The following is a 15158-nucleotide window of genomic DNA, read 5'->3' on the forward strand; positions in this document are numbered from 1 at the left end:
AAGTGTATGGCAAATTTTTGCCATAGGCAAAACCCCATAGGAATATCCTATGGCATTTTTTTATGGCAAACCTATGGCAAATTTTCCTAAGGGATAGCTCAATTTTTTTTTTAATTTAAGAATAAATTAATAAAATTACTTAAATATTTCAAAACTTGTTTTAAGATATAAATATTGAGATTATTAGTTGTTAATGCTTTCATTGCCATTATTGGTGAAGTTTTTAAAATAAAATTACTCATCGATTATCAATTTTCTTTTCTGGTTAACAATGTGCTTTTTTAAGTAGAGAAAAACGATGACTTAACCGGAACTTCGAGAGGAAAGTCCGGATGAACTTTTAGATCAAGAAAGCTGAATGCACTAATATTATTGTTCGTTTATTTCATTGGCTTAAACCGGAAGCTATTCGTCATAAATACGTGAGGCGGTATTGTTCTTATCGGTTTCTCTTAAATACAGTTTTGATTGCACTCTTTTTATTTTTATTGTTGACATTTGAAAATAATGGAAAACATAAATATAAGTGAACAATTATTTCTAAGCTTTAAAGTGATGATTCATAATTATTTTTAATTTAACTAATGATACTGGTTTAAAGATATACTATACTAAGTTGTATCTTAAAAATATCTTGAATTTTTTGAAGTGTTTTTTCCCATAAAAGGGGAATAAGTATTCGATATGATATTTCTTAGAATTTTCATTCATACCTACTATGTGAACAATTTATTCCATTTTGTAACGGCATATCTTAGCTTTTTTTAAAAAAAAATAACTCTTTTAAATATTTGATCAATTTAGACACAAATAAAAGTTATGTGTAGTATTTAAGCTTTAAAAGAATAACTTGAGTTTTAAAAGAATAAATGCTCTTGGAAATTTATAACATTTTAGTCGTTAATTGTAAATATTTGTTGAGTAATATACATATACATTGTAAGAGTTGCTAATAAAATATTTATAAACAAAAAAATATTTTTTAAGCTAAATAACAAAATTTTATTATAATAAATAAGATTTTCTATAATAATATATTTAAACGCAAGATACTAGTTTTTCCCTCTTTATAAATATCTAATCAATTTGAATAAATAAAAGTTATGCTTAGCATTTAAACTTTAAAAGAATAATTGCTCTTGAAAATTGTTACATATTAGTTGTTCATTATTAATATTTGACATTGAGTAACAAACATACGCATTACATTGTATACATAACAGTTGCTAGTGAAATATTTATGCCTAAAAACTGTTTTTTTAATCAAATAATAAGATTTCCTTACTTAAAATAAGATTTTATGTCAATTAAATTTCTTTTAAATATATTTAAATGCAAAATACAGTTGTTAATGTTAGTTTTCATATGGTTTTATTCACGCTTTAAATCTTAGTTAACATGTCTACATTACTTTTTCCTATACCCTATAAAATTGAAATGCATATACTTTTTTTTATAAGAAAGCCGAAAAAAAATATTTTACTACAAATTCAGTTTTTATATCATTTATAATAACTTAATTATTTCTTATTGTATTAAGAACAATGCGATGAAGTATATGCATAATATTTTCGATTATTAAACATTCGACGTTTTGAATAACTTAATAATTGTTTTCTTTAATAAAATTAAATAATGACATGCTTTAAACTTCCTCTGAAAAAAAATCAGTTTTATTATTTTCTTTACTGTGTATAAATTACTATCATCTTTAATTTTCCTTGAACTATATTTATTAAGAATATGATTCGGTCTTGGTCGGTCGATTTCCTTTAAAGAAATCGAAATGTCGAAATAATTATATTTTTTTGACACTTTAAATTAGTAGTTTTAAATTATGGAACTTTTTTCTTCACCTTCAAAGTCTCGACAGATAATTGCTCGCACTTTAAGCCAAACTTTTTCCTTATCACGATTTTCAGTTGTTTAGTAAATTTTATGTCATATTTTTTTATTAAGTTTATTGAAAATAAAACTGAAATACAGAAGTAAAATTTCTTTTGCTATTTGTGGTTGGAAGGCAGAGTAACACATACATATATCCTTCGTGTGCCGCAATTGCACACCTCTCTATTGTAAAATGTTTGAAATAAAGGGCAAACTTATTAATTTTATTCAATTCTTTTTTTATTACGTTATGTCTAAGAACACATCTTAATAACCCGAAGGAACAAATTTTTAGTTGCATTTTCGCAAATGCAATCTTGCCTAATTTGGGTGTGGCGATTAGTTTTGCTCTTAAAGCTACAATTTTATTTTGTTTTTAAATGACATGTTTAGTCATTTTTTGTCGAAATGTACAAGTTTTAAAACGTCATATATATATGATAGGGGGCGTTTAAATGTTTTAACAAATTTCTAGGAGCGTTAGAGCATATCATCAAGAACAAAATTGCATAAGAACCCATGCCTGGAAATGGTTGTCATACGCTGCTAGGGGCGCTTCCCCTCTTATGAACTATTTCTTCGTGTGCTTTTGAACAAATCAAAATAGGGGAAAAGCCCCTGACTCTAACGGCAAAATTTACGGCATGAATACCTATGCAATTTTAATCCTGATGATTTGCTATAACTCTTATAGGAGCTTGTCACAGCATTTATGCGACACCCTATTATATATAACATTTTGAAACTTTTACATTTGGGCTGAAACTAGACAAAAATGGGATTTTAAAAAAATGTAGCTTAAAGAGAGAGACCGATGGCAGATTTCAAATCAACGATACGAAAGTATGTAAGATATGTTAAAAAAATCTCACGCAACAGAAAAAATAGTACTACTGATGGCAGATTTGAAACCAATGATACGAAAGTATCTAAGATATGTTTAAAAAAAAGTCTCATGTAACAGAAAAAATAATTCTAACGATGGCAGATTTGAAACCAACGATACGAAAGTATCTAAGATATGTTAAAAAAAATCTCACGCAACAGAAAAAATAGTTCTACCGATGGCAGATTTGAAACCAACAATAGAAAAGTATCTAAGATACGTTAAAAAAATTCTCATGCAACAGAAAAAATAATTCTAACGATGGCAGATTTGAAACCAACGATAGGTAAGTATCTAAGATATGTTTAAAAAAATCTCACGCAACAGAAAAAATAGTACTACCGATGGCAGATTTGAAACCAATGATACGAAGGTATCTAAGATATGTTTAAAAAAAATCTCATGCAACAGAAAAAATAGTTCTACCGATGGCGGATTTGAAACCAACGATGCGAAAGTATCTAAGATATGTTTAAAAAAAATCTCATGCAACAGAAAAAATAGTACTACCGATGGCAGATTTGAAACCAACGATGCGAAAGTATCTAAGATATGTTTAAAAAAAATCTTACGCAACAGAAAAGATAGTTCAACAGTGTAATTGGTAGTATATATCAATCAACAGCGATAGTTGGTAAATTTTGCAAAATTAGAGTACTATTTCTACCACATTTCTTGAAGAAAATAAGATTGTAATTATTTCCTCTTTAATTTGAGATGACGTAAAAAGTCCTATTTTATTTATACATCAAATGAATAAAGTTCAAAGTAAGGAAAAAAAAGGTGAAAAATTTGTTACAAGTTCTTAATAAAAATTATTAAAGTTACCTACTGAAATTTCATCACTGTTAATGAAAGATTACCTTGCTTTCTAACATGTTATGAATTACAAATAATTTGTTCGGTAAAAGAAAAACTTAAAGTATTTTAATGGGTTTAGTAATCCGAAACGCCTATTTAACCTGATTATTTCGGGGGAAAAGTTATTTGATTACTGCCAGTATGTTTTAACAGAAACAAAATTATATATTTATCTTAGGAAAATGTAGCTTTTCAGATTAATATTTGGTTAAGACATCAGGGTTTAAATTAATGAAGTTTTGTTCATTTTGACAACATAATCGCATTTAAATTATTGGGAGAATGATTATAACTGACAAAACAGGATTATAACAAATTTGCTCAGGGCTTATTTCTATATAAATAAATTAACTTTTTCTGCTTTTCTTCCATTAAGGAATATATTAAAGATGGGACTACTTACGGAATGTATATTATCCAAATAGGCTTCATGAAAGTTAATTTTCTTCTCTTCTTTTGAAACCAATACATAATTATGTATACTTCATCCAAAATGAGGGCAGAAAATATTTTTAATATTTAATTTCACAAAAAATTTTTTCTTTTAAGTATCACAAGAATCATTTATTAAGAATTTTGAACGATAAGAGATAAAAATATTTGTTTTATAAGCTGATGTGTAATCATAATTTTGAAGAATTTATTGGTTAATTTAATAATTCACTAATTAAGAAAATTATTGTTTATAACTGGCACGCTGTGGAAAATGAATACTCGATTATCACGAAACTTTCTTCATTTTTGACGAAACCGTCTTCTGGTATATGCTCCGAGCGAAAATTTTGTCAGTGACGAAATAACTATCGTCACTTTTTCAAGGAAACCAATTTCGTCAAAATTGCAGAAAAATTTCGTCATTCTTTTAATTATTTAAAAAAATTTTTTAAAGTGCTTTCTGTATCTAACTTTTTTAATAATCACTTTAACGTGGGCACCGTATAGACTACACGACACAACAAGGACAGATAGATAAATTACACCCATACCCCAAGAGGGATTCGAACACCGGATCTTCGGTCAGCGTAGTTTGTTACTTAATTTTTGATTGTCAAGTCTTATTTCTTATGTCCAGTCTTTATTCTTGTTAACAGTCTTTATTCTTGTCCACAGTGCACTACGAAGAAGTTTCGAATTGAGGAAATATTTTCGTCATGCATTTGAGAGTTCGTGTTTCCTCACAAATTACGTGATTTCGTGACGAGATGATTCTCAAAATTAACGTATTCTGCTCAAGGAATGCTGAAACGTCAAAAGTGAGAGTTTTATTTCTGAGAGTGCATTAAACAGCAGAACCGATTCTGAGTTTGGGACTATCAATGTTCATCTCTGTTGCCTTGTAATTTTTAATCTAGCCCAAAAGACAAGGGAATTCATTTATCAAGCATTGGGAGAAACTGGCATTCCTGGTGGACTAGACCACATTTACGTTACATAGAGCGGGAAATCATGAAAATCTCCTGATCTGAGGGCAAAGGGATTCTAACCCATTATCCATCTATCACTGATGGTATTTTTGTGTCCATCTGATGGTATTATTATCCACTGGTGGTATTTTTGCTAGCTGGGAGCAAAATTCGTATTAACTAGCCACCACTGGAATTCGAACGTGGTTCTCCTCATTGGGAGGTGAATGCTTTTCTTCTGAGCCTCCGTGGAATTTATATTGTACAGTATTAATTCAATATAAAGTTTAGTTCATAATTCTATATAAATAGCACACTTGAAATGGATTATCAGCCTTTTTAACGTTGTTTAAAAATTCAAAATGAAATAAATGTAAAAATTTTTTAATTACCATTTTAATCCCCTAATTAATTAATTGTTAACAAAGATATCTATATTCATATCCAGTTTTATTTTTAATATTAAGAATGAAACTTCAAAATGGTTAATAATTTATTAATAATGATTAATAACTTGTAAAAACTTATTATGTCATTGAATTTTTTTTAATTCCATTCTGAACTGTTTCTTATCCTGTGCGTGGAAATTATTAAATCTCGTCCATGTCTCAGAAAATTGTTTTAAAGCGACTTCTCAAAAATTTACGTATAAATATGCTAAATATCTCTGAACTTTTAAAAAACAGAATTATAAACATAAACAAAACTAATTAAGAAACAAATTAATAGTTGTTTTGAAAAAAAAATGAGCAAAGTTGTTTGTAGTTTAATGGATAATCCTTTCCAGAATTTCGCAACAAAAAACAAGAAAACGCACCTTATTGCTCTATCACGTGTTTTTGTTCGAATTAATTCGCAATAATTAATTAACTCTAATCAGTTCTAATTTATTTTTTAATTACTTTTAACAAATGTAGAATCTGATGAATAAAATAAATAAATAGAAATTCTTATAGTTCTTTTTAAAAGCAATATATGTATTAAATGCAAAATATAAATAATTAAGTTAGAGAGTTTCGAATGTTGTTAAAATCGTTTGCGTTCTAGTTAATGAATAAAAATAATGATTAGATAAGCTTAATATTTGTTCTTAAAGCGTCAGATATTATTTTTCTATGGGAAAATGCTGGCAAATGAATGTCTAAACGTATCGTTTTAGATTCCTACACTGAGGAAGAAAATATTGTAAAAACTACCAGCACACGGTAAAATTTACAGTGTTTCTGGCTTTATGGAAAGGCCAATATGCTCGATAATTTTTACCGATTAATGATTTTGGAGAAATTGACAATAAAGTATGATTTTATAATAAATGATAAAATTCGATAACTCTATCATGATACCTTAAAAAATGGCATAAGAACCATTTATTCGGTTAAATTTATTTTTCAGTCTTGTATTTTTTACTTAATGTGTAGTAATAAGAACTATAATTTTGAAAACCAAAATTTCAGGTAAACTGTTACCATATAAACGGAAAAATTGCCAAATGAATGGTTTAAATACCATATGTTTTGGTTCCATGATTATGATTTTTTTTACCATAAATTTTATTACCACATAGTACGATAATTTTACCAGAATTTTTTTTCTCTTTGTAAACAATAGCATTCCCCGAACCCCATCTTCCTATTAACATCGTAATCAATAACCAATAAACAAATTTCTTTTTCATTTCTTAGCCTCTCCGATTTTCTTTGTAAAGTAAACTTTGTTGGTATGTATATTTTAAAAAGTCTTTGTAATGTACTTAAACAGCATGTATTTAAACATTTTATCATTAGATATAAATATAACCTTTATATTTACTAAGCAATTACGCAACTCTTTTTTGAATAACACAAATAGCAATATTTTCCGATTATTACAATTTCTCTTATTAATTTAATATAATTCAATAGTATGTATTTAAACAGTGCTTTTTGCATTTACGTTCACATCGCTTTTTCGCTTATTTTTCGACATTTTCAAAACTCCTCCTCAATTTTACGGGCATTACAAATTTGGAAGATTTTTTATTTACACCTTTACCAGTGTACAAAAAAAGGATTTCAACTATCTTGTATAAAATACATAAACCTGAAAAAAATACATAAATTTTATTATATTAAGATTTAGGTGTTAAAATTCCCGATTCTTTTTTTAACTCTTCAGGGGTCTTAGTAAACTCTACGTTCCTTATTTGGTAACGCTTCTGAATACCATGCAGCTTTATTGTTTTGATAATTGCTCGCTATACTGTTTTATGTTATGAATTGCCTTGTCCTTATTTTTGATTGATGCCATGATTCATAAAATATAAAACAAACATTTAAATGATATGGAGGTCAGGTTGGTAATTTTATGATTTATTTTATCATTTAAAACTTATATCATTACAAGGGTTTCCTCATTAGTACATTTGAGATTCTCACTGACTTATGCCATCCTTATATGTCTATGCTTATTTCTGGATTAAATTTGAATCATTTATTAGATACCCCACACATAGAAATTTGTATGGCAGACTTCCGATTTCATGCAAGTAGGCAAATAGTGAGTAAAATTTGATGATTTTTATTTCATCTTTACAATGTTTTTCATCTTTAAGATTCACCTCATTGTGATTTGATAATTTTCCCTCCTTTTTTTCATAAATAATTATTTACGACCCTTAAAATTCAGACACCGTTGTCCTAATTTTTGACATCGATTCTAAAAATTTATATTAAGAATGGTGAATAGATGGCACTCTTGTATATACTCCTAAATTAAAATTAAATCATAAACATACATTTCTTTACAAATGATCTTATTTGTCACGTATATAGGTAAGTTTTGCATAAATTTTGATGATTTTTATTTCATCATTACAATATTTTTCATCTTCATTAAGATCCACTTCATTGTGATTTGATAATTTTCCCTCCTTTTTTTTCATAAATAATTATTTACGACCCTTAAAATTCAGACACCGTTGTCCTAATTTTTGACATCGATTCTAAAAATTTATATTAAGAGTGGTGAATAGATGACACACTTGTATACTCATAAATTAAAATTAAATCATAAACATATATGTCTTTACAAATGATTTTATTTGTCGCTTATATAAGTAAGTTTTGCATAAATTTTGATGATTTTTATTTCATCTTTGCAATGTTTTTCATCTTCTTTAAGATCCACCTCATTGTGATTTGATAATTTTCCCTCCTTTTTTTTCATAAATAATTATTTACGACCCTTAAAATTCAGACACCGTTGTCCTAATTTTTGAAATCGATTCTAAAAATTTATATTAAGAATGGTGAATAGATAGCACTCTTGTATATACTCCTAAATTAAAATTAAATCATAAACATACATTTCTTTACAAATGATCTTATTTGTCACGTATTTAGGTATTTGTCACGTATATAGGTAAGCTTTGCATAAATTTTGATGATTTTTATTTCACATTTACAATGTTTTTCATCTTCTTTAAGCTCCACCTCATTNGAACTCTACCATGCAGCTTTATTGTTTTGATAATTGCTCGCTATACTGTTTTATGTTATGAATTGCCTTGTCCTTATTTTTGATTGATGCCATGATTCATAAAATATAAAAAAACATTTAAATGATATGGAGGTCAGGTTGGTAATTTTATGATTTATTTTATCATTAGGAATTTATATCATTACAAGGGTTTCCTCATTAGTACATTTGAGATTCTCACTGACTTATGCCATCCTTATATGTCTATGCTTATTTCTGGATTAAATTTGAATCATTTATTAGATACCCCACACATAGAAATTTGTATGGCAGACTTCCGATTTCATGCAAGTAGGCAAACAGTGAGTAAAATTTGATGATTTTTATTTCATCTTTACAATGTTTTTCATCTTTAAGATTCACCTCATTGTGATTTGATAATTTTCCCTCCTTTTTTTCATAAATAATTATTTACGACCCATAAAATTCAGACACCGTTGTCCTAATTTTTGACATCGATTCTAAAAATTTATATTAAGAATGATGAATAGATAGCACTCTTGTATATACTCCTAAATTTAAATTAAATCATAAACATATATGTCTTTACAAATGATTTTATTTGTCGCTTATATAAGTAAGTTTTGCATAAATTTTTATGATTTTTATTTCATCTTTACAATGTTTTTCATCTTCTTTAAGATTCACCTCATTGTGATTTGATAATTTTCTCTCCTTTTTTTTCATAAATAATTATTTACGACCCTTAAAATTCAGACACCGTTGTCCTAATTTTTGACATCGATTCTAAAAATTTATATTAAGAATGGTGAATAGATAGCACTCTTGTATATATACTCCTAAATTAAAATTAAATCATAAACATACATTTCTTTATAAATGATCTTATTTGTCACGTATATAGGTATTTGTCACGTATATAGGTAAGTTTTGCATAAATTTTGATGATTTTTATTTCACATTTACTATGTTTTTCATCTTCTTTAAGCTCCACCTCATTGTGATTTGATAATTTTCCCTCCTTTTATATCATAAATAATTATTTACGACCCATAAAATTCAGCTGACACTGTCCCAATTTTTGACATCGATTCTAAAAATTTATATTAAGAATGGTGAATAGATGACACTCTTGTATACTCATAAATTTAAATTAAATCATAAACATACATGTCTTTACAAATGATTTTGTTTGCCACGTGTATAGGGTGATTTTTTCCCTATTGTTTTTTTTTTAATCCTTGAAAAGTTAAATAAGTATCATTTAGTACGCTCTTACATAGCGAGTTTATTAATTCAATCAATCTCAAAATGTTTTGGAAAACAAAAATGTTTTGGGAATAGTAATACATTTTCGTACATTTTATATACCCTGCTTTTGATTTAAAAACAACTTGTTTCGACAGAGATTTTTTTAGGCTTTTACAGTTTTACAATATGTTAACCTATGTATACATTTCGTTTAGCAATTCGTTTTGGCGAGTTTTTGCTTGCAGATGATCAAAGATATTTGATAAGGATTTAGGTCTGGTGAGTTTCTCAACCGCTAACTTACAATCCAGAGGCTTTTAGCGACTCGTTCTCTTTTTCGGAAATTTTCTTCTTGGCGATTGTTAGTCCCATTTATAATACAGTTTTTTTTTATTTCGTTTAAAATTTTTACCTGAAAAAAGAAACAAAAAAAAATTCATTTTTTTTAAATTAAAAAAAAAACAACTTGATTCTTGTTTTTTTTCAGGTAAAACTTTTAAACGAAATAAAAAAAACCTGTTATATAAATGGGACTAACTACCGCCAAGAAGAAAATTTCCAAAAAAGAGAGCCACTAGGCTCAGGCGATAGAGCGTTCGCCTTCCAATGGGGTGAACCGGGGTTCGATCTCGGCAATGGCTCCGCATCCGGCTTGCATCGACCACAGTGCTGACGTGAAATATCCTAAGTGGTAGACGGATCATGGGTTAGAATCCCCTTGCCGCCAAGGCTAACCGTGTTAGATTTTCGTGGTTTTCCTCTCCATGTAACACAAATGCTGGTAAGTTTTATCAAAAAGTCCACAACGAAGGCACATTTCTCCCAAAACTTGATCCATTTTTTCCTTCCTTCATTTTTTATTTAAATTATCGCAAGGAGCTCATTCTTATGTCTTATGGAAACTTTCATTTAACTCCGGCCCTATTCTCTCTGTCAGTATTATTTTTATTATCATTTCTTCAACTGCGTTAAAATGTTGCGAGTTTTAGTGGTTTAGTAGATTGCGCAAAAGATTCAAAGAATAGTGCTCCAAAAAAGCATTTGAAAACTTAAATGATATGTAGATCCCGTTTTCCCTTCGGTCCTACGCCCACGTTTAAAAATAAATAAATAAATTACTTTCCCGTAATTGGAAGATTCAAAGATTTATTAATAATTACATTATCATTAGTAAATCTTTGATCTAACCAATATGTTCGTTTAAATATTGAATAATGTTACGAGGCCAGGTCTGGTAAAATCGTCATACTTCAAAGTAAAACCTGCAACTCTCTAGCTATAGTGTCAATGTCATTACTTTTCCCTAACTTATAATAGCTATAAGCTAAGTTTAGTATTCAAAAATGTATTAATGGCTCTGCTTTCTTGCGAATATATAAATTGCTTAAGACTCTTCTTAATACATTTATATTTTCCCTTTCTTATTCCAGCATCTTGTTTACTTTTTTAATTTATGTGATTGGTTAAACTCTAATAATTCATTTTTCTTTGTATCTCATCGCTGAGTCACAGAAAAGCTAGATAAAGTGTTATTCTTTCTTTAATTAATTGTATTTGATTCTGCGAAATACATTCGCTAACAAACCATTTCTAAGTAAATTATTGCGTTTCTCTTTTGAATAAAATAGCTTAATCACTTGCTTTTCAACTCACAAAGAGGTCATTGTACTCTTTGTTAGTCATTACATTATGATACAGGTGTTATTATCAGTTTATGGCTTCAAATATTACGTTACGTGCTATTGGCAGTTAATATTTGCATACTAAATGCGAAATTTCAGGGTTAAATATTGGAGTGAAGTTCGTTGCTATGTGTTTGCTTAGAGCTGAGCATAAAAAGTTTGTTTATGATGTTTTAACTTAAAACATACTGTTTTCATAATTAAAAAAAAAATTCTTTTCTGTTGAAGTTGGTTAAAAGTTATAGATTTGTAAAATATATGAAAGGAATACTTTTTTTTTGCTATGTTTTTTCTAATTACTCAAATATTTTTTTTTTAATTGGTCTTGGTAACTTATAACAATTTATGTAATTACGTATATAACTTAGTTAAACTTATAAAAATTGGACACCCTGGAAACTATCTCAGGTTTTTTATTTACAAGTTTAAATGAGCGAGCTTACTAGAGTCGAAGTAGGCGAGCTAGTCCAGTTAGTCACCAAATCATCAAGTTACGATGAAACAGCTAATACTGTACCTATTTGAAAGCAGTTTTTGACAAAAATTAATAGAAAACAAAAAAAAATTAAGATAATTTAGATAAATAAAAGTACCTGCTGTTCAAAGACACACGATGTAACAGTACATAATAGGAAAGCACCCTTAGCGGCATACGATAGCATTTCCGGACAGGGTTTCTTAAGTAATTCTTAATTCTTATGATGAGCCCTACTTCAAAGTTTGTCGCAACATTTATTGGACACTCTATATATATGGCTATATTACAATTATACCGATGTTACTAGTGTTGAAAAAATATCGACATTGGGGGACAAAGGACTAAGAGAGCCATCCTATCATCAAACTGACAGTAAGGAGTATCTTATTTTATTTTATAACAGTCGTTGAACAGCCGATCCAATTTTATGGGTTTACGACTACTAATGTTCAACTCCGCAGCCTTGTAATTCTGAACCCAATCCAGAAGACAAGGGAACTCCTGGATCGAGTATTGAGAGAAATTTGCCTTCGTGGAGGACTTTTTGATTGAGCTAACCGCATTTGCGTTACATGGAGAGGAAGACCACGAGAACCTCCCACGGTCAGCCTGACTGCAAGGGGACTCTAACCCATAATCCGTCTACCACTGAGGATATTTCACGTCAGCACTGTGGTCGGTGCAAGCCGGATGCGGAATTCGTATTTACTGGGATTCGAACCCGGTTCGCCGCATTGGAAGGCGAACGCTCTCTCCCCATCGCGGCTCAAGTAAAAAGTGTTCACGGTTTTCTTTTGCAAAAAAGATTTTAGCAACTATTAAACGGATAACTTTATTTATTATATAATGTTGTGTCATTGGGTGATAGCATATAATTATTTTTTAACATAATAAAGAAACACCACTCTTAGTTTTAAGCCTTTAATTTCGAATAATAATAAAACTAAAACGTAAGTTAAGTAGAATATGATGAGAATGGAAGAATAAATAAATATTATATGCAAATCAAATTAATAAGTAATGAATAATTAATATGAAGGTAAATAACGTTATATCTTTTTTTTAAATTTAAGCTAAAAAGGGCCAAAGATGCCCGAATCTTAGTTAATTGATGGTTATATCACGTGCTTTTTCAATTCAATGAGAATACAGCGACAAAAATCAAAAACAGTAAAACAACGGTTTTTAGACAAATATCTTTTTATGATTTAGTAGAGAGAGATGGAAAAAAACATATACTATTACATATTTATTTTCTGTTTTTATTATACCCTTTATATTACGACATTTCAAATGCAGGAAAACTTTGCATGTATACCAAAAACACTAATTTCATCATTCATTACGTATACACAATGACACGTGATTGCGTAATATTTCAAGGAACAATAATGTCATTCGTAAAGTGTAATCGCAATCAGTCTAAGACTGATTTAGCTTAGCGAAAATCCGTTTAAAAGTTTTTTAAAAAATAAAAAAAATTCCCGAGTTTACCCAGACTCCGTTCGAAAGAGATTTAAAAATAGTAACTCGACCCCAACCAGATAAAAGTTTATAGACCTTCCCTGACAGAGAGGTAAAGGCAGACGATAACATAAGGTGAGTTTAACCATTTCATTTATTGAACACATGTTAACGCTTCCACCAACATCAGTTTTATCTGTGCACTAAACTTATGTGTGTACTTATCTGAGCTTAAAAAGAAGTTTCACTATCGAATGTTAAGATAATTTTTCTCCCCAATCAGGTGGCATGTTTTCTCCTATAAATAGCAGGCATTGTGTGATATTTTGCAACGTTGATTGATTAAACTCATTTTTTATTGTTTTTCTGCATTTTTGGAATTATCGGGTGTTGTATTGCTAGGAATATTTGAAAAAAATCATAAAATTATCAAACGATTTTCGATTAATTTAGAGTTAATAATATTTTTATGTATCAAAGGTATACAATTATTTCAAGAATCTATTTAATATCTTTAGTTATTTACTTATTTATTAGTTATTTTCGTTTTTAATTTATTTTATTGGATGCAAAGAACTTTTTTCGTTTTATTTAACGCAATTACTTTGATAATGTTTTTACTTATCAGAAAATATTAACAGTTATTTTAAGAATCAGTATAATGTCTATTTTTTTTTATTTTTTTCACTTAGGCATTATTTTACTGTTTGCAAAACACGTATACATTTTATTGCTTTTATTTTATATTATTTATTTATAAATGTTTTTAGTTTTTTGAGGCCGTTTGTAAAATTTTAAATAAAAATTGTTTTATATTTATTACAATTATTTCATTGCAAATATTCTGTAATTTAGTAATGTAACGGTGATGTTTTCGATTTATTAATGTGATAATTCAGTTTCAAATAATTGAAATATTATACTGATACCTAAAAGGAAGGTGTTTTACTGACTAGTTGATAAATATTACATCAAAATTTCTTTTATTGACAAAAATTTGTTGTAAACTGCAAAAATATTTATATCATTGAAAACATTTACATCTTGCAGTTACAAAATATTTAATGATGTAAACTTTAAAAATAATTCAATTATTGGAAAAAAAATTAATTTAATCTTACAAAAAATCCTATGCAATAATGGGGGAAGGGATTTGCATCTATTTATATATTTTGTAGCTGTGATTTAAATTCATCAGAAAGAAATTTACGTAATGATTAAACTATGGAACATATAAAACAGAAATAATTTCGTTTCATAGAGTTTATTTTTATTATTTAAATAATTTTTATTATTTCATAAATTTAAAAATTAACTTGATTCACCAGTTCAATTTAAGTTAAATTGAATCATATTTTTTTTAACATATGACATTTTATTGTCAAATTTGAGTCATATTTTTAAAAAAACTTTTATTTACCAGTTTCTTTTCTTCTTCCTTTATTTATTTTTCTTAGTTAAACGTTATTATACATATATTTCAAATAAATATTTTTCTAGAAATAAAACAAGCCTAACATGCCTGCAGAAACAAACAACAATTGAATTATTTTAAATTTTTGATTTCGAATAGATAGATAATCGAAGTTCTTTTCTTAAATTAAATAAAATATTTCTTTTCCATTTACAGATAAAAGTTTCCATATTTTGTTGCTGATAGTCAACTGTATTGATTGATATGGAAATAACTCAAATTTTATGACTTATTCTGCAATAAAATAAGAAATTCTTCTTCGTGAAAAAACGAAATATTATTCCTGATTTTTGCT

General features: G+C 28.0%; 1 protein-coding gene across 3 annotated transcripts in view; it reads left to right on the forward strand.

Annotated features, from left to right (window-relative positions):
* LOC107443007 (tripartite motif-containing protein 2) overlaps positions 1 to 15158 on the forward strand; it is an 87726-nt gene that overhangs the window by 28189 nt on the left and 44379 nt on the right. The window contains exon 1 of one of the 3 annotated variants that reach the window (XM_043039049.2): positions 13308 to 13524. The exons of the other annotated variants lie outside the window; for them this stretch is intronic. The gene's annotated coding sequence lies outside the window, so the exon portion shown is untranslated. Of the gene's footprint in view, positions 1 to 13307; positions 13525 to 15158 lie in introns of those variants that run through there. 3 annotated transcript variants of the gene reach the window in all.

Source organism: Parasteatoda tepidariorum, chromosome 10 (genome assembly GCF_043381705.1).
Source record: "Parasteatoda tepidariorum isolate YZ-2023 chromosome 10, CAS_Ptep_4.0, whole genome shotgun sequence".
Lineage (NCBI taxonomy): Eukaryota > Metazoa > Arthropoda > Arachnida > Araneae > Theridiidae > Parasteatoda > Parasteatoda tepidariorum.